Raw genomic sequence first — 25513 nt, forward strand, 5'->3', positions numbered from 1 at the left:
CTATTTAAACCAGGGGTGAAGGAATGTCTGAGACCTTCTAAGAGGGCTGTGGTTTGGAGGAAAGTTTCCAAAACCCAGGAAGCACAGATGTGAAGAGGAGGGTTAAGCCCTGCCCCAACCTTCTCAAACCAAGGGCACTCTTCACTGTTCCTGTTGTGAGCAAGGCTTGCAGTTGTGCTGGAGATGTGGTTGTGGCAAACAGACTTCTGGTCATTGGTATTCCCTCCTCCAGCTGCTCACTCCTGCTCTCCTTCTGGAACAATGGAACTTCTCAGCATCCATGTGCTCAGCCAAGGGCTGCTGATGGCCCAGAGCCTTGTGGCAAAGCCAAATGGTGGCATCTGCTCCAGTTGAGGAACAGGCCCTCATATCACTCAAACATTTCTGTGCATGCACTGCAATCTCTCTTTTCACCAGAGCCCTCAGAAATAAACAGAGGATCCCTCTGGGGATCCACAGGCTTGAAATCTGTTGTGAATCAGACTGATTTCCAGGCATTTGTCCATGGAGCAGAGGATGTGCAGCAGAAAGGCTCCACTCCACATTTTGGCACCATTCAGCCAAAAAGCTCTTTCAAACTCAGAAGATATGCAGACCAGACAAACAATGGAAGGAATTTTGCAATGAAACAGTATTTAAAAATTCAGAATTCACTTAGCCTTGCACAACCAGTAAAGAAATTGCTGGAAGCCAGCAGTACAAGAAGCATTACCCTGCTTTGACTGTGAGGGGCTGGACAGGTGACCGCCACAGGTCCCTTCCAACCTCAATCACTCCATGAATGAGGGTCAGAACAATGCTTTGAATTTTCTAAGGCTCCTTTCACCAATAAACTGGCCTCACGCTTCTTTCCAAATGCCAAACTGCACCACACCCTATCAAGACCATTTTTGTGCATTTTAACAACTGCGGAAGAGCTAAAGGCTCTGCTGGGTTGAAAAAACAGATCCAAATCTCACAAGTGAGTGACACAAGCCCAGCAGAAGAGCCCAGATCTTGCAACACCCAAACTAATGCCATAACCTTGCTTATTAAAGGCTGCTCCCTCCCCAGCTGCACAACTGTGTGCTGCGGGTGCACGTGCTCCTCGCTCGCTGAGATTTGCTCTTCCCACAGCCAGACGAGAAATCCCAGCCAGACCCCGTGATGGGAGACAGATGCGGAGCCACTCCCAGCATCCTGCTCTGCCTCACGCACTGTCTACCACATCACCACCTAAATTGGTTCCAGCATCATCCTCGCTGCTGATGAGGTGCAAAGCAGACGAAAGGCAGCCAGCTCTCGCTGTGCCAGCTGGAAGAGGTGAGCTTTGGTGTACAGCAACAGATTCGACTCAAACGGGCGCCACCAGTCAGATCTCGTGCCAGAAGTTCAAAATGCCTCTTTACAACACAGGAATCACTTGGGCCTTGAATTTATCCTCGGTGCTGGATAACATTACCCACTAGTGTTACAGAAGTAGATAGGAATGTCCAGGTTGAGCAAGAAATTGCTTGAACAGGTGCCAGCACACCCCAGACTAACTGGGTAAGAAAGCCAATGTCCATCCATGCTGTTTGCTGCTTTCCAGGTCTAAATTCATCCCCCATTTATTTGCTCTTCTGCACCAGGGCCAACATGAAGGTGTGCTCTGGCCACCAGAGCCAAAAAAATTATAGATTGGGTCAGACATTCAAAAAGTCGAGTGGAAGAAAGAAGGCTGAGGGACTCTTCTTCCAAGGAATGGCAACAGGTGGTACATTGTGACCAGGTTTTGGTGGTGGGATTGCACAGAGGCAGCCTGTAAAGCTCTTCTCTGAGGGAAGAACATCACACAAAGAGAATAGATAGGGAACAGAGATGTGAGACAGCAGGGAACCTGATAGGCAGATTTTGGCTGCTTGCAACAGAATTGCAGTGCAGAAGAGAGGCTGGGCTTGGGCCAGAGCTCTCAGCAACCTTTGCTCCCTGAGGTAAATGTGGTTGACAACCTCCCTGGTTAAGCTGTGCAACAGGGTACTGTTAGATTAATGGTTGGACTCAATGAGCATAGGGATTTTTTCCAACCTTAATGGTGCAGTGATTCTGTCACTGAATTTCCTAATTCTTCTGGCACCGAGCTGCAACAAGAGGAAGCTGAGCTGCAGGAGAACACCACAGGCCAGATGTGCTCAGCAGCAGCAGGAGTCAGAGGTGGCTCAGTGCAGTGGTGGACTCTGCAGGTCCAGCCCTGGGCACAGGACCTTATGGGAGAGCATCTCTCACACTGAGATCAGCCAACAGTAATTTGAAGGCAGAAAGTGCAGCAGCTGCACTGGATTGGACAACTGGATGAAGTTGGATGAGGTTTTTCAAAAGGAGATCATAGAGCAGAGTTCACAGGACATTTATTCCAGTGTTGTTTGTAAGGAATTGGCTGCTTGTGCAAAGGCTGGATTTCTGTTCCTATCTTGTCCCATGCTGCCATGTGTCTTCTCCAAACTATTCACTGTACATCATCTGCTCAAACATCAGCTTCCTCAGCTGCTGCCCCTCTGGATCCATCTGTACTGGGTGAAAGTGTGCAAGCCTTCTCAAATGGGGCTTGGCTGACCAAGGCTGTGCAGAGGCAGAAAGGGATTTACAAATAGTGAAATGCACATGTCAGTTCTGGTATGCTCAGGAATGGGACAATACTGTGAGTGGCTTTTGAGCACTGCCCTGAGAGCCAGCATGTACCTCTGGACTGTTTCTCCTGTGCCATCCTCCTGGCCAGTCACCTAGTGCTGCACCAAAAACCATGAAGTTTTACCTCTGGCTTAGCTGGATGCCAATGCAGAACAAAACAAATTCCCATGTGCCTACTTATTCATTGTGTTCTCTGATTTCCTGAACACCTCCCCTCCTTCTCCTAAGCAGTAATGCAAGGCACAAATTATCCACCATCCCCTGACAGCTATTGATTCATGATGCTATCAACAAACCAGAACAACATATACGTCTTATTCAATGAGCAAACACTCACCTATGATAGCACTGGCAGCAAGGAGACCCAGATAAATTTTGTGAATAACAAAAATTCATGAGTACTAGAGAATTAATAAGAGTTCTAAAGCTCATAGAGTACATAAAGTACTAAAGAAGACATCCAGATTCTTTTTATACATCCTTAAACTGAATTACTGAGGAACAAGGTATTTTCTCTGTAAATTACTTGCTGTTCTAAGTCATGGATAAAGAAAAAAATAAATCCACTGTTTGAGAGCAATAATGGACCAGTTCTTTCCTCTGACATGTCCCCAGATAAAGTCCTCCAGAACATCAGCACAACAGTTCTGCTGCTAAGCAACAGGCAGATGCCCAGACAGCAGATGATTTTACCAAATAGATGAGTGCCAAAGGTAAAACATGGGCAAAACCAGCAGTAGATTTCTTCTCCCCACTTATTTTTCCCACCCCCAGCAACTTCATTCAGATTTGACAGGCAGCAGGTGTTGTTTCAGGTTTTCTTCCACATTTCCAGACAAATGGAAACAGAAATGCAATGTATTCAGACTCATGCCACTGACACCTAGACCTAAAGAGAGCTTCTTTACTTGGCAGGAATGTGTTGTTGCACACCAAGATCCAAAATTAGAGGGCAGTCTTGGACAGCTTCCTTGGTATGCTTCAAGGATGCATCTAAGTCTTCATGTGGGGTTAGATTTCCCTTCCCTTGCCAGGTGATTTTTCCTACACTCTGACAGTCTCATGTGTGAAAACAGAATGAACTGTGGTGAGACAGCAACAAAATGAGTTGGCAGAGAGTGTGCATTCCCACATGCCCTGTGTGTCCCTGTGCAGCCAGCTCTCAGGCCAAGGAGGAAGGCTTTAATCCAGGAGATAAAGCATGCCCATAATCTGTACAAGTCCACATACATGAGCTGCATGACTGAATTTTCTTACAGCAGCTTTAATCCAGGGCTTTTCCTCTCCACAGCACACAAGTGCAACTTTGTGGAGTGTGGAACAAAATCAATATTCACCCAGAGCTGTATCACAGAAAACTCACACTCCATGAATATAAAATGTCTGTGAGGAGTTTAAAACATTCCTGGAGTATAAAATCAGATATAGGGCTGAGCATCCAGAGCTTCCCTCAGTACTTTTGGAAAACAGGATCTTTCCAGACTCTTTTTGAAAGTGAAGGTGCACATCTTCTTGTGTAATTCAGAGAAAAGTAATTCCCACTCTCTGGGAAACCAGTTCCAATAAATGGCAATAAATGGGTAATCTAGAGGTTTAAACTGAATCTGATTCCTTTGAGACAGCTCAAGCCATATCTCCCTACTTCCTCTGCTGCTTGTCTTGAAGACTCATTGCAATGTAAGAGAATTCCATTTTTCTGAGGTCAGCACATATTTTTTAACAACTTTAGAATCCGCACAAAACACAAGACCTGTCTTTCTTCTGTTTGTTTTTTTTTTCAAGTTAGACAAATATCCTTTTGCACTATGCACTATGGCTTAAACAAATGCTCAGGTACAGTGTAAAATAAATGCTTCACAGGATCCTTAATTATCTTGTTGCTCAAAGAGTTTGGCACTACCTTAGTAGAGCCTTCCTAATCATGGAAATGGTACAGATATGTTACTGTCAGACAGAATGGAAATGAGAGAAATGTGGAGACCTTCTAGGGGCCTCAACCAGAATTTCTATTGAAATAGCAAATCAGACAATGTCATTGTGTGCTGGTTTTCAGTGCTATGCTATACCAAACACATGGTTGGTTCAGTGACTCATCAGTAGAGGAAAAGGAAATACATCACAGATTTTTGGTCACGTGGCCTTAATTTGTATGAGGTTAACATTCATTATCACATATAAAAGAAAACATCAAGATGTCGAAATCATTTTGTCCTTATCTCAGGACAAAATGGAAAGGAAAACTGTACATTCACTATCCACCTCTAAACAATTAAGGAGTACAATGCAACCATCAAACACCTTCTGAACCAGGACAGAAATTGTCCCCTAACCATAGGGCTCATCCCATTCCCAGCTTTGCATCCTCTTCTTTTGCTAAAGAAAGAAGTGTCAGCTCTTGAGAATGAAGGCATGGGGATAATACTCCCATCTCAGACTGTGATAACTCACATAAAAAGCCTGAAGAAACAGTTAAGAAAATTTTGGCATGAAGTCACAGCCAAAGTCACAGCAAGAAGATTGGAATTTTTTCATTTAAAGAATCTGACAGGAAGACCATTAGGTCTTCTGAATGGCTCAAGTTTCAAATCTCAAACAACTCAAATCCGTATTGAACTTCCTGCCTGACAGCACAGGTCTGGAAAAAGTGCCACTTGCTGGTGAAATTTCTCTTTGTTCAAGGTTATTAGCATAAATGAACAGCAACCCGTAGGGCTACTCAGACACACTGTTGATATCTTTGCTTTCAGCAGCAATTTCTTCTTTCTCTGAAAGAAACACTGTACTTGATCCCCTCTGCTCAAGGCTTCTGGCTAGGAACTGTTCCTCCTCAGTACATGGGAAATTTTCTTCCTATTAAGTCTCTGTTTCACCTACCCCAAAATATTACTGAGATTTTCTAACTGGGATTTGCAAAACTTCCTCGTGAACATGCCCTGAATTCTCCCTTCCTGTTTAACTGCTTAGCTCCTACAGTCTGTATTTTTTATTTTCCTGGAGGCAAGTTTGATGTAATCTCTACCAAGCTCTCACAGCTTTTCAGAAAGCAACACTGAATGCCTTGGAACTCACAGAATCTCCCTTGTAAGCTCATACCATTGCAGAATCCATCTCTTAAAGATAAGTGGGACATGGTGAAATTTATTTATGCAAAATCTTGCTGTCCTGAGCTGAAATTTTGCCTGAATGAGGGACTTGATGTGATTCAAAAAATGGTCAGTCAGCCTGGAAAAATGCCTCTCTATTTCTGAATCTGCAATTTCCCATCCTTACCAAACCCACCACCACCTTGTCCCATGAGATGTAGGCATAGGACTAGAGGGTGCTTTGCAATCACATCTCCTGCTGGACCACAGGGAAACAGAAAGATGACAGAGAAAAAGCAAAGTAAAGGACCCAGACACTGATGTTCTTTGTGTGGCATCAAAAGCTGTTAATTTCCCAGGGCAGGAAACCTGCCCCATCTGACAAAAGAAAGCAACTGAAAAGGTGCCAAGCTACAGTGTGGAAATCGGGGGCAAGAAGAGGTTTTGCTTAACAAAGGAATGGCTACATCTTAGCTAGAGACCTGTGTATGGGATCCATAACCTTGTCTCGGATACTCTGCGGTTACCTGGAAGAACAAAGCTTTGGAGAAATAATCACAAAACATTCGGAAATTCCTGGGTATTGGTATGACGGAAAGCAAAGGAAATGAGAGTTTATTTTCACTGTAAGAGGCAGAGGGGAGGCAGTGATCTAATTGCCAACTTTGGAAATTATGGAAAGCCTTGAAATTCCTCCTAACAAACCGCTGCACATTAGGAAAACATGGCAGTGTAGAAGTGTGCAACGTGAATGCTGGCGTCGCTTTCCCTGGAAGGAGAATAAACATATGGACCATATTACCAGGGAGATCTAAGGATGGAAAAAAAGAAAAAGAAAAAAAAAGGTATGAACAAGATCAAGAAGGAATAGGTGAAAAAGCCCCAATCATGGTTGGGGCACCAGCAATTCTCTTTCTCCCTTCTCCAGGGATAGGTTACTCAGCCATACATAAATGTTTTGCTCAGCCTTTTAAAAGGCATTTCAAAGCTTTTCTGCCCAGCTTGAATTTTAAGCATGATTTGCAACAGTACTTCCCCCACACGCATCCAAGGGAAGAAAATCTCTTGCCAGTGGATTTTGTGCCTAGTGCCAGATGAAAGGAACAGCTCTTTGCAGGCTAAGGCTGGAGCTGTCCAGAAGAAGATCTGAAGACCAGGTTGGACCCTGCTGATTCTGACTTAGCATTGAAAATTTGGCTCAAGAGATGAAAGGGTAGCCAACTCTTTAGATGTTTGCTTCACAGAGGAGAGCACCATCCAACACCACACACAGGGTTACAGACAGCTCTCTGGAGAACTAAGCAATCAAGAGAAGCTTATTCTGGATCAAGACACACAGGAATTTGGAGAGCAGGGAAAAGATGAAAAGTAGCTGGTGGAGAAACATTTTCTGAGGAGCCTGGGTTGACAACAGAGTCTGGCATGGAAGTTCTGGGACCATCAGCTACAAAACTTCAATTAAGAGGGGTCCCCTGAGAGAAGAAGAAGTGGGCCAGTGTCATGGGATGCATGCAAAATGCATCTCTCCAGCAGCAGCAGCAGAGCCTGCTGTGGGACTGAGCCCATGCTGCTGCAGGTTGGCTCTTCTCCAGAAACCGGCTGGCCAATTCCAAGCCTGCTAACAGCCTGCTGACATGGGAATAAGAAACTAATGAGGCCTTAACTCCTGTATGACTGCAGGCCAGGGTTTGGCTCAGAGCATAGCTTGGAGCCTGGCCAGGCTACATGGGAAATCATCACCCACGTTCAGAGGAGGAGGAGGAGGAGGAGGGTGGCAGTGACAGTGTGCCATGGTGACACTGCTCTGTTTATCAGGGCCCCATCACCAGCTCCAGGCATGGGGCACCCCATGAGTTCTCACCCTACTGAGCACCTTTTAAATGTGCCTGCGTTAAAGCTGCAAGCCCAGTAGTGACATTTCCTATGTTTGCGCTTCTTTCTTTCAATTTACAGCATGGTAATGAAGTATAAAAGAGACAAAGGAAAAGCAGCTACCATAGAGAGACCAGAGAAGTCCAACTTTTGCACAGAAAGCAAAGCAAAAGGCCCGATTTTGCTCATGAAGCAGCTCTTGGGTTTTTCTGCTGAGTGCAAAGAAAGAGCTGGTGCAGTGTAACTGTTACGTGCTGTATCTTTACCATCAATCACATTTTAATGAGAGTAAATTGAAATTCCAGGCACACATTAATAATGAATGGATGAATTAACTCTAAGGAACCATCTGATGATGCTTTCACTGGGCTGTGATGTCTATAGGCTAACGTCATATTAGGTTACTTTCTCTACATTTATAGGGAAAACTTTGAACTAAAATATTTGCTCCAAGGCCCAGATCTGCAAAGGGACTTATGTGCCTGCATTTCAGTTTAACTGGAATTTTGGAAGCCACAAAATATGGTGACTGACACAAGCCACACATAGTAACCCAGGCATTTCAGCACTCACAGGCACCAGAGTCACTGGAACAGGCTGCTCAGGGCAGCGGTGGAGTCACCATCCCTGGAGGTATGCAAAAGGCATGTAAATGTTGCACTTAGGGCCATGTTTCTGGCATTTCTAAGTTGATGGTTAGACTTGACCATCATGGAGTCTTTTCCAGCCTAAACAATTCTATGATTCTGTGATTGCCATAAATGTTCCTTCAATGCCTCAATTTTCACCAGCAATTTTCACCAGACACGTTGCCCCTTAGGTGACACTGCTGAGGTTGTAGCAATTGGACTTGGAATAGCATCCCAAAACTGTTGCCTGAAGTCTCAGAAAGGCCTGTTATGGCCCAGGTGGGGAAGCAAGTCCCCACCCAAATCCCAGAACAGATGCTCTGTCACCTTTGCAAGACAGACAGATGTCTTTGGCGTTCACTCAAGTAACAGAAGAGTTTGATTTTCAAAGAAAGCACCTAAGGGGCTCTAATATCTCCTTTCTGCTGTGAATGATGCCAGGCTCCAGTAAGACAGAGCAGACATCAGGAGTTTGTTGTCAGGATAAGCATCAGAAATCCCTTAAAACCCATCAGCTGCATTCCCTGGAAATGTAACCCACCATTAACATCACTTAAAATTCCAGTTTATCAAACCTTGGCTTCTCACTCTAGAGATTCGCAGCTCATTTCCCACCATGGCAGCCAAAAAAGTGGCTATTGTAGCTGGTAAAATAGGTTTGCCTGGATCTGCAAGTACCACAGCATAGGATGTTTACTCTGTTTGGCATGGGGATACTTGTCCATGTGAGGATTTTGGAAATACCTTCCTTTGCAAAGCTCAGAACACATTTCCTGTTAAAGTGCTGGATTTTCCAGCACAGAGTTAATAAAGAGATCTGTTAGACAGAAAATAAAAGATTACATCAAATCTTGGAGATGGATGGCTTTGGTGGACTTGGGTCATATTTTAGTTCCTAAAGAGCTGCTTGGCCAAGGCAACAAAAACTCATCTACTACACCCAAGTAGTTTATTTGAAGTCACCACTCCTTTCTCTGATGTCTGTTGATGACATCAAGAAATTAATGTTACTGGAGGCTGAGGCAGGATCTTTCTCAGAGCACTGTTGGGCCTCCATGTCTCCACCAGCCTCAGGCACTACTGCAGTGCATCTCCTCTCTCCTCTCTCTCCATCACAACGTGACCTCTTCATGCTTCACTGCAGAGGAGGCTTTGCAGAGGGGTCTCTGCACTCTGCCACTGCTCCTTGATGAGGTGCTCTGCAGAGCTGAGGTCCCTCCCCTGTACCCTCACCCTTTCCTCTCCCAGCAAGACACTGACTGGAGACATCCCCTCTCCAGATGTGTTTCTGATCAATACCAGCCTCCAAATCCACACATCCACCCTTCAGAGCGGCTTCAAAACCAGAGGTGCCTAACACCCAATTTCTTACACCATGCTGTCAACCCTCTTCAACACTCTCCACTTTTATGGGCAAAACCTTCCTTATGCCAAACAGACCAATCACTGCTGGTTCAGACATGTGGGTCAGAAACAGGTCTTTCCTCCAACTCACAGCACAGCTGGAAGAAGAGACCAGTCTGCTTCTCCATCTTATTTTCCCTTTATCATAAGATTATCTTTTGGATCCCTTCACCCCCATCCTAATATCCACAATCCCTTCCTCCCCACTGTGGGTTTTTTTCCCAGCAGGCTGTCGACATGCCTCCTGAACTTATTTATAGCATGGCTTCAGCCACCTCACATGTTAACCTATTCCATATGTTTATTCTCCTTTGTGTGAAAAGGGGCTCTGCCAGCTCTCCTTTATCCCTGTGGCTTTTATTTTCAGGTGGTGGCCCAGCTGCTCAGCCCTTCATATGAGACCTGGTTTTTTTTGCTCCAGTGAACAAAAGAGCAGCTCAGAAAGGGTCCAGGGTGATGACAGACATGCCAGCTCTACACCAGCCCTAACAAAGATGGATACCCAGCAGAAGGCTGGCACACCCTCCACAAGCTGCATAGCCAGTTTTACATCCCAATGGGATGAAAGTGGACTAGGTCATCTGTATCCAGAGGGATAGAAGCTGGGGAGCAGCTTTCACCGGGGATTTATCCTTGGATTTTTCCTTCACTGAATTCCCAGCACTGTTTGCAAACTCTATTGTTAACTTTTCTCATCATCTGTTGGCTCATCCCTGCGGCTACTGTGATCCAGCCTCCCAAACAACTCTGAAGCCACTGCTTATTTCTGGTGTCCCACAGCTGGCCAGTGTCCCTAGCACACTTTCTCCCACCCCAAATCTCAGGGATCAGCTTACCAAAAGCAGCCAGGTTTGGGTGGCACTTCCTGCAGCTGCAGCTCCAAGTCCCTGAACCTTCATAGCCACCCAAAGTGAAACATGAGCACATCAGGCACCAATGACTGCAAGCAAATTATATGATGAGTTGAGCCACTATTTTAAGGAAGAAATTCTCTATGATGTGGGTGATACAATACTGGCATAGGTCACCAAGAGATGTGGTGGATGCCCCATCCCTGGAAGTGTTCAAGACCAGGCTGGACAATCTGATCTAGGGGAAGCTGTCCCTGGTCATTGCAGGGCAGTTGGGCTAATTGACCTTTAAAGGTCTTTTCCAATCCAAACCATTCTATTATTTGCCCAGCTCCCCATTTCACTTAACTTGCTAGCAGAGATGGTTGCTAAGCTTCTTACATTTATTCCTCAGAGCTGGAGCGGCTGTGTGGCAGGTGCAATTTGCCCACAGGGCCCCATAAAAAATCACTGTAGTGGCATATCTGCCCTTCTCACCTTGTCTGCAAGCCCAGCTGCAGCCAGCCAGAGTTCTGCTCTGCAGAGCAGCCCCCAGCATGCCATAAATGTGTGGAATAATGGCTTTCCTGGGGGACCATCAGAGATTGCAGCCAGCGGTGAGAGTCCAAGGGGCAACATCAGAGACACAACAGGTCCATGTTCAGCATCAGGGCAGTTTTAGAGCTGCTAAAATCAAGCTGAAACAGCAATGGATCTCTCCTTATTGACTCACTTTTTCCTAGCAGCTTTTCCCAAACCTCTGCATGGGGCATTCTGGTTTTTCTTCTCCTGACTTGCAAAGAACATGTTGGTGGAACTCCTTGGCATTTGCATTCCTCATGCCCTAAAGCCAGTCTGTTGTAAACCCCACATCTCATTCTCCTCCTCAACTGCTCCAGCAGCTGCTCTCTATTTTTTTTTACTGTGACAGCTTTTGATCCTTTCAATGGAAAACAGTGAAACACCCTGTGTTTTTTCAGCCTCATAGCATCCCTTCCTCCCATCGATTGCAGAGACCTTGAGAGCACACTGTGACCAATACCCTGTTCTTCTCATTTTCCAAAGAGAAATGTTTTCAGTAGTGAACTCCCTAACCTTGGTGTTTCTTACATAAAATGAATCAACAAACAACTGCCCACAAAAAGAAAAAAAAAAGATAAAAGTAATTTTTGACCACCAGAAAGCATCAACCCAGGCTTACGTTCCCCCTGCCTTCTTCTTTGCTCCTTTTTTTCAAGTCAGCTTTAGACAGAAAAAACTCATGCTGACAGTGATATCTCCAAGGCAATTCAAGGGTCTCCCCTAGGAAGCAGCAGGAGTCTCATTATTTTATATTCTCCCGGACAGAATACTAAATTTGGGGAAAAGCCTGCCCCAGCCATAGCAATAAGAAAAGAAACTTTTCAAGTTGCTCTCCAGAGCCTTCGGATTCCTGTTTCATTACCTCGGCATGAACAGTCCCAGGTGTCTTTTTTAATCCCTGTTGATCAACAGGGGCAAGGCTCAGCACGTCTCTGGCCAAAGGCTCATTCAATATTATGAGCAAGCTTTAATATGAGCACAGGGAAAGGAAAAATATGCACTCTGCAAATTCACTTCACCTTTTCTGTTGTAAAACATGCTGGATTTTAATGACTTCTACGTACCAGAAACCTCAGATTAGATTTAAAGCCTTTAGTTGTAATTTTGGGGTTTTTTTCCACTGTGCAACAAAAAAATCACAAACAAACAAAAAAACCCTACAACCAAACAAAAACCCAAACAAGCAAGCAAACTAAAACAAAAAAAAAAAACCCATACAACCCTGCTTAAGCCTGAACATAGACAAGACCTGAGAAGTCTCATTTTTCTGGAAAACTGCCATGCCAGCAAGGGTAGAAAGAGATCATTCAGATACAAAGAGGTGGTGGTGGGGAATCAGATTCAAATACATCTGCAGATAAATATTTTATGCCCTTTCCGAATAGCTGGGTGGGATCAGGTGAGCGCACGAGAGCCCTGCGCTGTGTGAGGCTGCCACCTCCTGGAGTCGACAGCCCTGACGCCAGGGCATCCACCAGAGATTGTGCAGGATTTGATATTTTAACCCAGAAATAATCATCTCACAGGGAACATGAACTGATGTCACCATCTGCAGCTTTTATGGAGAGCGGAGAGGTTTTCTAAGAAGTTGGTTTGGAGATTAAACAAGCAGGTGTGGAGCAGAGAGGGGGGATGTTAGCACCTGAAAAAGTGCTACAGGGAACTGAGGAAGGCAGCATTTCATCAGGAAAGGCACACGTTTCCCTATTTATTGCAACTTCTGCTCTTTTATTGCAATGATGTTTCCTCCCATTCTGGCTCCACCAGCCCACAAACAATGACATCTGCTCTGTCCCTTCTCCTGGAGCCACCCCATGGCACCACAGAGGTGGATACAGAGAGTCCAACAGTTTTTGCTGCGTGAACAGTAGTCGGGGAGAGATGAGAGACCTTCCCTACTACCTGCTGTGACTACATAGCTCATGGCATCTTCTGGGTGCTCTGACTCCCTCTACATTGATCAGAACAGCTCGGTGTGGGAGTAGGGACTGATTGCAGCCATTTTTTACAGGGACAGAACCAGTCTGGGTGCACCTGCCGTGGTCTTATGCCATGGACAAGTTTTGGGTCTGGGGATGGTGGTGTTACCCTCGGCAGAGGGCAAGCTGGATGCTTATGTGTTTTAGGAGCATGAAGGTGTTGGTTTACTGCGGGAAAACAGTCCCCTCTGCTGCACATGAACAAGTATTTAGGTGAAGCAACCCAAGTTCAAGAGCAGAAGAGGAAGGTTTTATCAAGTAGACTCCCTCCTGTTTGTCGCAGGCACGTTGCCTTACCACACACTGGACACAAAGGTGACAAAAGCCTGTGTCAGGACATAAAAGCTACCCTTAATCTAAGATTCCTTAATGCTAAGGATAGAAAAACTCACAGGCCCCCAAGTGTCCTAATAAAGAGAGGAAAAGCCCAAGTTGCTCACATGTAGGCTGTCGGCTGCTGCCAGGCTCTCTTGCAAAGGGAGAACCTGAATGGGACGCTGCAAGGAGGCAACCTGGAAGTGACAGCATGAAATGTCCCCCACATCCTGCAAAGTTTCTGCCTTCTTCCAAGGAGTTCTATTGACCAGGAGCAAACCCCCATAATCACTCTGAAACTGCTAGCAGCTCTCTGGGATTCCAAGAGAGGAATTAAAAACAAATTAGAGGTAACGATCTCTTAAATTGCTTCTGAATCTACTCTGTGGCTGAGAGTTTTGGTAGATTTGGACAATCAAGTCAAGCAGGGCCCAGGGCATGCAGAAGAGTGACATGGAGTTTAGGAATATTTTCAAGCTTCCCATTAAATATTAGATGCGATAGCAACTGCCTCTTCTTATTGAAAACAGTGGTAAAAAACTCAGTGAAAGCCAAAGCCAAGAGCCTGACTCATCCTGGAGAAAGGCTGTTTCCCCCATGTGAACTGTGTCAGCAGAGTATTAATTGACTTCTGTTTTAGTTACTTCTTCTGTCCTTCTAGAAGGAGCTACATATAGTTATTCTTCTATTTGTAGGTACTCCAGAGCTAAATGGGTGCAGAGGATCTGCAGATAGAGAGACAGAGCGATGGGAACCAAGGGTCTCTTCAGTACTTTCCATCTTTTTCTGCACTGTAATGCCATGTTGGTTATCAAGGCCCAAAAGAATGAGTACTTACAGGTCTTGGGACTGATTTTCAGAAGGCGTAAACGTGCCACACGCTCTCATAGCATGGACATCCTGTGTTTGGCTGTCCAGATGAATGTCAGCATGGACACCCTGCACCAAAACACCACGAGTTCAGTTCTGAATGTCACAGACAAGGTGGTGGGGCACATCTTGCTGTTAACAAATTGCAGAAGCTTATCTGTAGGAATTCATTTACTAATCATAATCAACAGCTTATGTGTTTTGGAAGGTGAAAGCAGCAGAAGTCAGTATTTAGAAGCAGGACAGGATGAACCCTAAGCCACTTAGCACAAACTTGTTTGCAATGTCCTACTAATCCCCTGCCATCCTGTCTTCATTACCCTCATGTACACTGCACCTGTACAACTGATAACACAGCAATGTTTGGGAAGCAGATTTCAGACAGCCCCCCTTCCCCACCGAGGGACCACATCCAGCACTGTTTTAAAACAGGTTTTGTATCTCATTGGAAGGTTTTTTTCTCCAAGCTTTTAGGGAAATAAAGCAAGCCAGCCTCCTGGGGAATGTGTTTTTTGCCAGTATCTCCAGCGGTCACCTCTGCTTGGAGTCTGGAATGTCCCGCTTTCAGCCAAGCACTGTCCTCATGCACAGAAGTCATCAGCTTTTCCAGGTCATCCCTGATGGCAGCTCTTCTGGACACTTCTGTGAGTGGGTTTACCCTCTTGAAAATCATACCGTGAGCGGAGAAGTTAAGACAGGGCTGAGAGGAGGGATGGGATGCTTCATGCATTAAGGGTTTCCTACAGATATTCCCCAAAGGACAGGGATGTTCCCCTCAGTGTTTAAGAGGCCTTTGAACTATACCCTCAATAATATGCTGTACCTTGGTCAGCCTTAGCAGTCAGACAGATGGACTTAGAGGACTCCTGTAGGTCCCTTCCAACTGAAATATTCTGGTTTTTTCTGTGTCACCCTACAGCACCCAGGGATGCCTAGGGAATTCAGCTCCAGGATTGTGCCCATAAACACCTTGTGAAGCCCATGGCCACCCTGAACCTAATCTTGCCACACACCTGTTAAATTCATATGGGTTTCTGTTCCCACATTGCTCCTTGCTTTGCTGGTCCCATGTGTCCAGCCAAGGTGGGAACAAAGATTCCTAACAGTTTCTTATATGAAAAGGAGGGCTGCAGCATCCTGTTACAATCTCACCAGTCTCCCTTTTTTTCAATAATAAAAATTGTGATTTTAAGGCTTGCTTTCAATGGAGAATCGGTAACAGACATAAAATAATGCTTCTTCCTTTTGCATGGTAAATAACCTGAGAAAAACACCACTTGACTTAAGCCCCTCCAAACTGCCTTGTTAAGCATTCAGACCTGATTTGAGATATATTGTTTTAGCAAAGAAGAGCAACATGATTTAGTTATCAGACTACTTGCCTCCCAGGCACATCTTGAGGCATTGTTGGGCCAAATTCTGCACCAGACCTTGCTCTAGATAGATGTGAGTCAATTCCTGCTGCAGCCCATCAGGTTTAGGTTGCCATCTCAAGGAAATTGCACATAAGACTGCCATGTAAGCAATGCCAGAGTAAGGAAAAGCAGATTACCTCCAGGAGTTAATCTTCCTATTTTCCTCTAGGAAAATTAATCTTTCCACTCAATGGAACTAGGGCATGAGGCCTCTATGCTCCCGACAGTCTGGGCAAAGGTTTTGTGCATCCCATCCTCTGGCAGGTGTGTGGCACTTTCCCTGGGTAGGCCAGGATTAACATAAAGTGGTTAACTTAACTAGCAACATATGTCTGCCTCTTTTTTCCCACTGCCATTTAATCTCTCTTATCCACTGACCATGCAAGCCTCCTGTAATCACTGCAGAGTAATTATGTGATTATTCCAGCCCTCTAAATTACAGCTGCAGCTTGGACCCCAGCAATTGAGGGTGATGCAGCAAGGCTGACTTTCTCAACTGTTAGTTAATTACAATTAGACAGAACAAAAAAAAAACAAAACCCAAAACTGAATCACATAATAATAAAAATAAACCACACAATAATAAAAACTAACCTACACAATAGCAGTAATAAAACAACCTGCTAGAAAATGCAACTTCTGCTGAGACTTTTCACCCCTATCTCTCTCATCACAAGGAAGATTAGAGTGGGAGCCATTAATAAGATGGCAATTTATGCTAATTTATCCGCACCTAAGCCCAAGAGCCTTAATAAAACTAGCTAAAAGGAACTTTATGATAAACAAAGGCAATTATGTTGTTGCTGTTGTTACAGTGGCATTTCAAATCCCATTATGCTGGAGTTTATTGTTGAATTGGCTTGGGCAAGTTCTGGTCTCTTGGAAGGTGTCTGCCTGCTCCAGTGGAGCTGGAACGAGATGGTCTTTAAGGTCTCTTCCAATCCAAAGTATTCTATGATCCTTCGAAATGAGGCTTTTACAAAAGAAGAGATGAACTGTATAAAGATCAAGCTGCAGTCCCTCTTCTTGCCTTTATGATCCTTTCCTGAGTATGACTTTCCTCCAATGTCAGGGTTTTCCAACTGGTTAAAAATATTAAAATTGAAGAAATCTGAGGGGATTTTTAATCATTTGACTGACTGTGGCTTGAGTGAAAAATATCCATAAATGTTCTTCCTGAATCTGGCAAGTTTCAGTCACATTCAGCTGAAGTGTCCCAAGCTGCCCTTCTGCTGCACACTGGTATTCCCAGCCTGAGGAAAAGGAGTTGGGCAGAAAGCTGGAAAGGGCATGAATGAAAAGAGAAAGGGAAGGAAGACACCTTCCCCAAGGAGCACATTAAGAGTCTACAGGTGAACTCTATCAGAAGTGGAAAAGATGAAGTTTTAAATCCATGATAATCTAAACCCCACTGAAATGAGTGGAGAAACACCTGATGAGCAAAGATGATGTCTTGACTCTAATGCAGAACCACACACTACTGCACCTGGGCTGATCTGTGCCCACAGTGGATGTGAACTCTCCAGGGGTGTAAATCCTCATCAGGAGGATTTGATCCAGCATTTCTGTCTGGACTTGCTTTCCTCCTTTCCATTCAAGCTTATCCTTCTGTGCTGCAATATAACTTGAATGCAGGTCTTCTATCACTCTTAAATTTATCTACCAGACAACATCACACTGTCCAGCTACTCCTGGGTCCATTCAGGGCTTGCAGAGGGACAATGAACTGAAAGAGAGACCCAATCTGTAATTGATGCCATTGGCAAATTCAGTTGGGGACTGAAGTACTGTAAGAGGCCATTTTAAGAAATAAATCATGTTGGGTCAAATGCCTCATGGTGGTAATGAGCAGAGCCCTGAAGAATGGCAAACGAGTTTATGTGTACAAATACTCATGGGCCACTGAGATTTTCCCCACAGTGTGTCAAAGAGACAATGTTATTATTTTTTTGCAGTGTGACATCACAGGGTGATAAAAATAAAAGGAAGAGCAAAGAAACTCAAAACTGGTGATAAATTGCAAAATAAACTGGTTTTTCAGCAGACCAATAGAAGGAGAAGAATATCTTCCATCTCCGGAGGGAAGATGGAGAATGGCAAAGATGCACTTTACAACCCATTCTTCTGGTGGAGACTAGGGGTCTGCTGACATTAATTTTACACATTCCCTTCTCTTCCCTCAAAAGAAAATTGAGCAAACCACTATGATTTAAGAAATGATAGCCCAGCAGACTTGCACTGCAGGCAACCTCCATCAAACATTAGCCTCTAGGCCGCACTGCAGAGCAGTCAGTTTTCAGTCTGGTTTAGAAGATCCTTATTTTATCACTTGCTGTTTATGATCAGAATATTTTATCTATTTTCACAAAAACCTTCTGTAAAGTTCCCTATTCAACTGAAAATAGCAGGAGTTTCCCAGTCATATTTGGGAAATAGTCATTAAAGTTCAGAAGGACTTTGCTACTGGCATAATTTTTTAGAAGAGATTAGAATTGATTTTGCTAAACCACACTTCAAAAAAATAAGAGAGGAAAAGCTTCAGCAATTCTTCTAATCTGGCTTTGTTTGTTCTGTACTAATTTGTGAAGTGTTAGTGTCTGGATTCATGTGAAGGAGAAGCAACCACAGCAGTTAATAATTTCATGTATATACCGCATTCGGGCTACAGAGATCAAGGACCTGAGGAAACAGAGGAACATCAATGAACCAGCCAGCCAAAGATAACATGAATCACTGGCACAAATGGTAATGAAAAGCAAATCTTCTGGTTTGCCAAGACTCCTGTGAGCCATTGGCAGTGCCTCCACTAGAGGTTACAGCCAAAGGAAAGTCTTATATATTCCTGAGATGAGCAAGTGGTTCACAAATGCTTCTGGCCTTACAACAGGATGAGAAGGGAGTAAAAAACCACCAAACACCTTTAATGGATTACCTACACCAGGGAGTTAAGCATTCTCAGGACCATTGCCAAGCCCTGCTTGCATTTGCAGTCTGGGCTGCTGCTGTGTCCCTCTCACAGCTGTGACACAGCTGTGATAGTATTCATCCAAGCTGTGGGCAACCCAGCTTCTGCCCTGCCTCAGTCCAAATCTGCACACCCCCATGCTGTTCCAGGCACCTGTGTTTTGGATGATATGTAGCTGGGCATAATCCCACTCCTCCTGATTTTACCTGGTAGAAAAAATGACTACAACAGCTGAAACACAGAAGCCAGAAGTTATGAAGAATCCAGAATAATCTCAAGAGGCATGACCTGGTTGGAGGTCTTAGCTGTGAAGACTAAGATGCAAAAGAGAAATGTTTGCTGAAGCAGAGCCCAGAGCTCTGAGCTCCTTCTCTCATGGGGAACTCCCTCAGAGTAGGACTGCAGAATAAACATAATAAACATTTTTGCTCAGGCCATATGATGCTATGTCCATCATCAAACAGGCTCAGCAAGACACCTGGGACAATGGACGATGACAGCCATGAATCCAAATGCAAAACCTGCTGCAAGAGGAATCAAATGAGTCTCTCTCCTTCTGCAGAGGTGATCTAAGCACCACACGGTGGAGGTAGGGATCCTCTATTCCTTCAGCCCTGTGTGGAGTTCAGTGCAGAGCAAACCCAGCACAAGCCAGATATACAAGGTCAACCTCATCATTTGGCCTCAGCTCACACTCATTACTCATAATACTGGAGACCCTTAGGCCAGAGACAGATTTAGGGTGTTAGAGAAGGTTAAGTGGCAACAAATAAGTTTGTGAATCACACAGCTACCTGCAGAAAGAGAAGCAGCCGAGCAGGATGGGAGGGGCATCTCCATTTTCGATTCAGTACCTGCAGGGCAGTTATGTCCTTCAGTGAGCATAGCCTGTGGTATTTAGGCACCTCCAGAGAATAACACCTCCACCTAAACGGCTTTTTAGTCAGGCCCAAGCACTGCTACCCTTGTCCTAAGGGCCGAGGATGCTGTTGGGAGCTCCATTATCTTTTTGTGCTCAGCTCACATTGCTCTGTTTAAAAGATTAATGAGACACATATTCTCAATCAAGAAGGAATTTCAGAAACTCTTACTTCCAATCGTCTGTACAGTCCAGCTAGGAGCATTATCTGCCTTTCTTTTGGTTGGGAGTTCCAGCAAAACATTTTATGAATTTTATTTCCCAGAGTAGGATTTGCACATTGATGGACTGAATATTGATGGTTCTGAAGCCAGGTAACCAGTGCAGATCTAATGGTGCACAGAGTGTGCTGAACTGTCCAACAGCAATTTGGGGTAGGAAGGTGCAGAGCTGAGGATACTCAGGCTTTTTCCTTGAATGATGTGATGTGTTTTGCATTTGAAGAACACATTGTCCAGGGGTGACTAGTAAGGAGGTGAATAATACAGGGATGTAGATAGATGAAGATCCCCAGATGAAGATCCACAGATGGTGGATCTCAGACAGTCTGAGCTCTCCCAGCTGAGCTTAAGAGGGCTTCTCCCACTAAACAAGGTATTATCCTATTTCAACAATTCATAATTTGTGTCTTGTGAGCCTCACCCTGTCCGTATCATTCTACCATGTAATGTCTGCCTCCAACATGAATTCCTGGGAAGTTTTCTAGTCCCCATGTAGCTCAGCATTGAGCCATGGCAGGAAGATGCAAGGGGAGACCACAGGAGCAGCCTACTTCTGTCCTCTGTTTTAAAGGTAAAACAACTGGCAACACTTCAACTTGAGACACTCAAAGTCATATTACATGACTTGTAAACAGAAGACAGAAAGCCAGAGGCTGTGTCCTCTTCTGTCACCAGTCTGGGATGCTCAAAGGGAAAGGTTTTGGCCATGATTTTCATGGAGGAAGAGTCAAGACATTGGCTCAGGCTCCCATCAGGACAACAGCCTGAGCTGAACATGCACTAGAAAAGTCAAGTTGTAGTAATGACATTTAACTGACTCCAGAAGCCTGCTGGCTCCTTTTTGGGCCTCTCTGGTCAGTATCACCTTGTTTCTTATCCTGGAAATCAATATCCTCATAACACAGCTCCCTGTTTTTCAGCCGTAAATTAGCTCACATTGCAATTTGTATTATGGCACTTAGGAAAAAAATACACATTCAGCTCCACTTTAACTGTTTTAACAGCACTCAGTCAGTCTCTCAGGAGCTCCCAGAAGCACTGTGTGTGCTGGCTGCTCTTCTAAGAGGCCCATCCATCTCTGTCCCTCTGCTCATTCTTTTACAGCTCTGCAATGTTCTCATTTTTTCCTTTACTTTTAGGGCTATTTTGACAGGTTTCATAACCCTATTCCTCTTACTCAGAATAGCTTGCAAGTGCACTCTGATTCTTCCACAAATCTTCCTCCAGCGTTTGTATCTCCCTGATCCTCTGTGGTAACAATGTGTACCCCAGCTGCAGGGTCTTGAACCCCTAGGTCCTCCTCACCCATCCTCAGATTTTGGGGTCCACTGTGTAGACATCTACCTTTGCTGATATCCTCCACCACGTTTTTCTGTAGGGCTTGAGGCAAGGAGAAACTCAAACTCACGAACAACTACAAATTGTTTGAAGTCTTGTCTATTGAACCAGAGGGTTATTTTTGCTTCTAATTATTGCTGGGATCCTACATCTGGAAAATATCAGACTAGGATGACTGATGGTGGATTTGGTGCTAGTTTTTCCACTAAAGCAATTAGTGTTAGGATGAGTATGCTAAAGCTGAGAAATAGTCGCTCTTGTGTCATGTACATGTAGTCCACAGCTTCAAGTCCTGATTTATTAGCACAAGTTTTTGTTTCATTGCAGTTTTCAGCACATTTCACACATTTCAAGATCTTGTTTGTGTCCACTTTGCATTTTTTACTCTGAATAGTTCTTTTTATACCCTTCTTTAGGCTCTTCAAAGTACATCCACTTACACTTCCTGTATTTTTCTGAAGCATCTCAAACAATTCAGCACCTCTGAAGGCAATGGGGTTGTCTTCAGCTAGCTGGTCGTGAATTGCCACTTCAACACTTCAGGTGGAACTGGAAGTATTGGTTACATGTGTGCACAATCAAAAGCATGGTGGCTTCCAGTGATGTGTCACACTCAGCTGCAGATTCTGTAAATTTATTCCACATTGGTTTTGAAACTGGATCATTCTTTTTGGTCAAACATGCATGTATTATACTGTATCATTTTCAAGTACAGCCTCATGTAATACTCTCAGGAGCGTATCTGCTATCAGTAGTGGTTTTCTTGGTTTATTCTCTACTTCAAATCCTACAACTGGCACTGGAATTGCATTCTCTATTACAAGAGTGACAACAGTCAGTCCCTTTAGAGTCGTGGATATGTGGTAACCCAAGTCAGTTTTTTTGCCACAAGATTTGAATCAATACATAAAATTTCTCATCAAAAACCCAGTACCAGACACTCTTGCACATATAAATTCAAGGTCTGTAAGTCCAGTACGGTAGAATTTTTCACCAAATTCCAAATTCACACAAGAAATGCCTTGTCAGGGCAGAGTAACGGTCTAATTGGACCATCTTTTTAACTCCAAATTTTGCACCAGCAGTATTCTGCTGCAAGCACTTCAGCACTTCATTTCCTTGCTGTGGAACGAAATAAAGCCTTTACATATTGGGAACATTGTTCCTTTTAATTTCATTTTAAGGAGTAAAATACTCCCATCATTCCAATGTAATGATTCTTGCATTGGAAACCACAATTAGCTATTCCCTGTTTGGCTTTTCCTTGTCACTCATGATTTTATAGATTCCTGTCTCCTCGGTTTTATATACAGAAACCAAGCCATTTCTTTCATTATCCTTGCAATTCTCCTTTCTGCCATTCCCACTTCTAGTAGATTGGAAGTAGAGGAATCAGAACTGCACAACATCTCTTTGAGGGTTTTGTACAACAGCACGATGGCATCTTGTGGTTTGATCTGTATTGTTTTCCTAACAGTTCCTAAGATGGAACTTGGAGATTTTTTTGACAGCTCTTGTGCATTGAGGTGCTGCTTTCTTCACAAATTTTTGTTACCATCTCAGCAGTGAGAGGTGACAGTCAGCTCAGAGCCTTGCTGTATGAGACAATTAGGACTGGGTTTTTTTCCTGAGTGCATCACATTACAATCCTACATTTTTACAACAATTTTGTACCACACAAACCGAGAGACCTCGAGACACATAAGACACTGTACAAGAGGAGCTGCAAAAACTCCTCTGCTCTGTAGCCATGAGATAAATCAATGACATTATGCAATATGAAACCCCTTTCCTGGTAAAACTGGTGTTCAGGTGAATTTGCCACCACTGGAATCTGGAGGAAGAGGCTGGCATTCCACAGCAGCCCCATGTTTTTCCTTTGAGAAAACCTGCTGGGTGAGATTAGGCCCTGAAACGTAAAGTCTCAGCAGCTGCAAAGAGAGATCTATCCATGGGCATCACCGAATATCTCCTGTTGTCTGTGTCTTCTGCACCTCCCATTTGCTTCTTTTGCAGCCCATTTTAGTCCTTTCTCTAAAGCCCCTTTTCCTCTTAGCTATAACCTATATTTACCTCCTGGTGCTTTCCATCACCTTGTGGCAAATTGCTACTCAGTTTTTTAGCCTTTGCAGCAGGAAATTTGATTTCAATAAGGAAAGTAACACCACAGATCTATTTATCTGAAATTTCAATGGAATGTTTAAGAAATAGATTAATGGATATCTGTAATTTAAAACCTTTTTCAATCTTTTTTAATATCTAATAAATAATATATTCTTTATCATTATATACTACCAAAACATTTTGGTGCTGCTATTAAATTCTTTACTTCCCAATAGTGATAAATACACTCCACACATACAATAGTGCTGCATACAAAAGTGCCTGCATATGTTTTATCTTTATAAATACTGATAAAATAGGTAGGGAAATTACGGACTTGAAAATAAAAAGCATCAATATTGTTGACTTGCAAAAAAGAAAGATTACATCCTCTTATATTGTCTTGCAGACAAAGAAGAAAATCTTCATCATTCAGGAGGAAAGATGAGGGAAAAAGGCATTGTTATATATATATTCACAATAATTCAGTATAACAAAGCACTGTGAAGTACAAGTAGTAAAGTCTAAAAACTGTGGAAATCATTGCTATTAATATTATACAATATGATATATATTGATATCATTGGGAATATTTATTAGTAAAAGGTAGAAGTGCAGTAGCAATAATATAATACTTACTCTAAAAATGTCCAGGTTTTATTCTGAATGCTATTTTTCACATAAAGTGCATTTTCTGTATTTCCCCAAATTTTTAAGTTTTCTACATTGGGCCTCAGAAGGGAGAAAAAAAAGAACAACCAACCCAGCAAAAAAAAACAAACAAAACAAAAGCAGGCAGAGGAGAAACTCAAAAAGTCAGGATTTTTTTACAAGTTTTCCCACCTCTACTGGAAACACAGAACAGAGTTGGGACATCAAGCCAGGCTCCTGGGCTTGTTCAGTCCTGGCTTTACAAGGACAAACTGACTCATACAAGTTTTGCTGGTTTTATGTGTAGAATGCCAGTTTGGCTTTGCCCACCTTGGGTTTGCCTTCGGTCAAGCTTGGTCACGACTATCCAGATGAGGGCATCTCATGCAGCTTCCCACAGCACAGCAGGGACATGTCCTTTGAGCACAGAAGCAAATCCAGAAGAGCCGAGGTGTGCAGCATTTCAAGACAGGCAAGGCAAAGGCAATGCTTTGCAATAACATCACCTGCAGTTTGGCACTGGTTTCACAGAGCCCAGCACACTGCAGAGGGCTGAAGTATGCACTGTGCCTTCACACAGGCAGGAAAGATTTGCTGACCTAAAATGGAGACCAGCAGATAAGGCCCTCCCTAATACTGTATAAAAATCCCCACTCATCTCCATGCAATAAAAATATATTTAAAGCAGTTTTACTTTTACAGCACAGTTAATTTCCCATCTTGAGTCAACTGTGCAAAGTTTCATGGCAAGTCAGCAAATTTAAGCTTATTTGAAGCAATTCCTCAGAATAATTTACCAAGTTGACTGATTTTTGATTGCATATCCTTTTGGCCTCTGTTATTTTTTGATTAACACACCTTAAGTTAAATATATAATTAATTACAGATATAACTGTGGCTCTTTGTAACTGGTTTATTGCAAATCAAATTTAAATGTCATCCTTAGATTATTTCAAAAAAGAACTTGAAAATGAATGAACTTTTAATTAACTTTATGCTTTCTTAAAATTCATTTAATAAGTATTCCCTCCACTGTCCAATGTGTAGCATCATTTCTTGATTTTCTTCTACCAAGATTAACTGTCTTTCGGGAAAATATGCCCTGGTGGACTCAAGGGTTTGGGCTCAAAAGAGGAGCAATGGGGTGGAATTCATCAGTCTGTTACACAGCTGGTCACATCTAATGGTCCTTTTGGCCTTCAAATCTACAAAGGTAAAATTACCCCTTCTCTTTCCCCTCTCTTCTCCAAACCAGTAGTTAAAAGATGGCAATCCATATGAGTTAAGTCTTGTACTTTAATTACTAGTTTTGTGTTTACATAAGAACCAAATAGTTCAAAGTTGACTGTGCAGTAATTAAAGTATTTCCAGATGTGTTCAGTGATCCTATCCTGTTTTTACAGCCTCCAGCTGTCATATATTTTCCTTCAGTGGCCGTATTAGACAAGAAAGTGAACAATTTTATTTTAAACTGTGTTTTTGAACAAGAAATATTCCTGGATGTCAGAGATGGTGTGACCAGTATCTCGATAATGAAATCTCTGATCCAGCAAAACACTTCAAGATGATCCTAACTTTCAATATTTGACTCACTCCCTATTGACTGAAATCTCTGAAAACACAACAAACAGAGCAAAGAATTCCAGAGATAATATGAACCACATCATGGAATTACAAATGGGTGGAAAAAA

This window comes from Molothrus ater, chromosome 2 (genome assembly GCF_012460135.2).
Source record: "Molothrus ater isolate BHLD 08-10-18 breed brown headed cowbird chromosome 2, BPBGC_Mater_1.1, whole genome shotgun sequence".
Taxonomy (NCBI): domain Eukaryota; kingdom Metazoa; phylum Chordata; class Aves; order Passeriformes; family Icteridae; genus Molothrus; species Molothrus ater.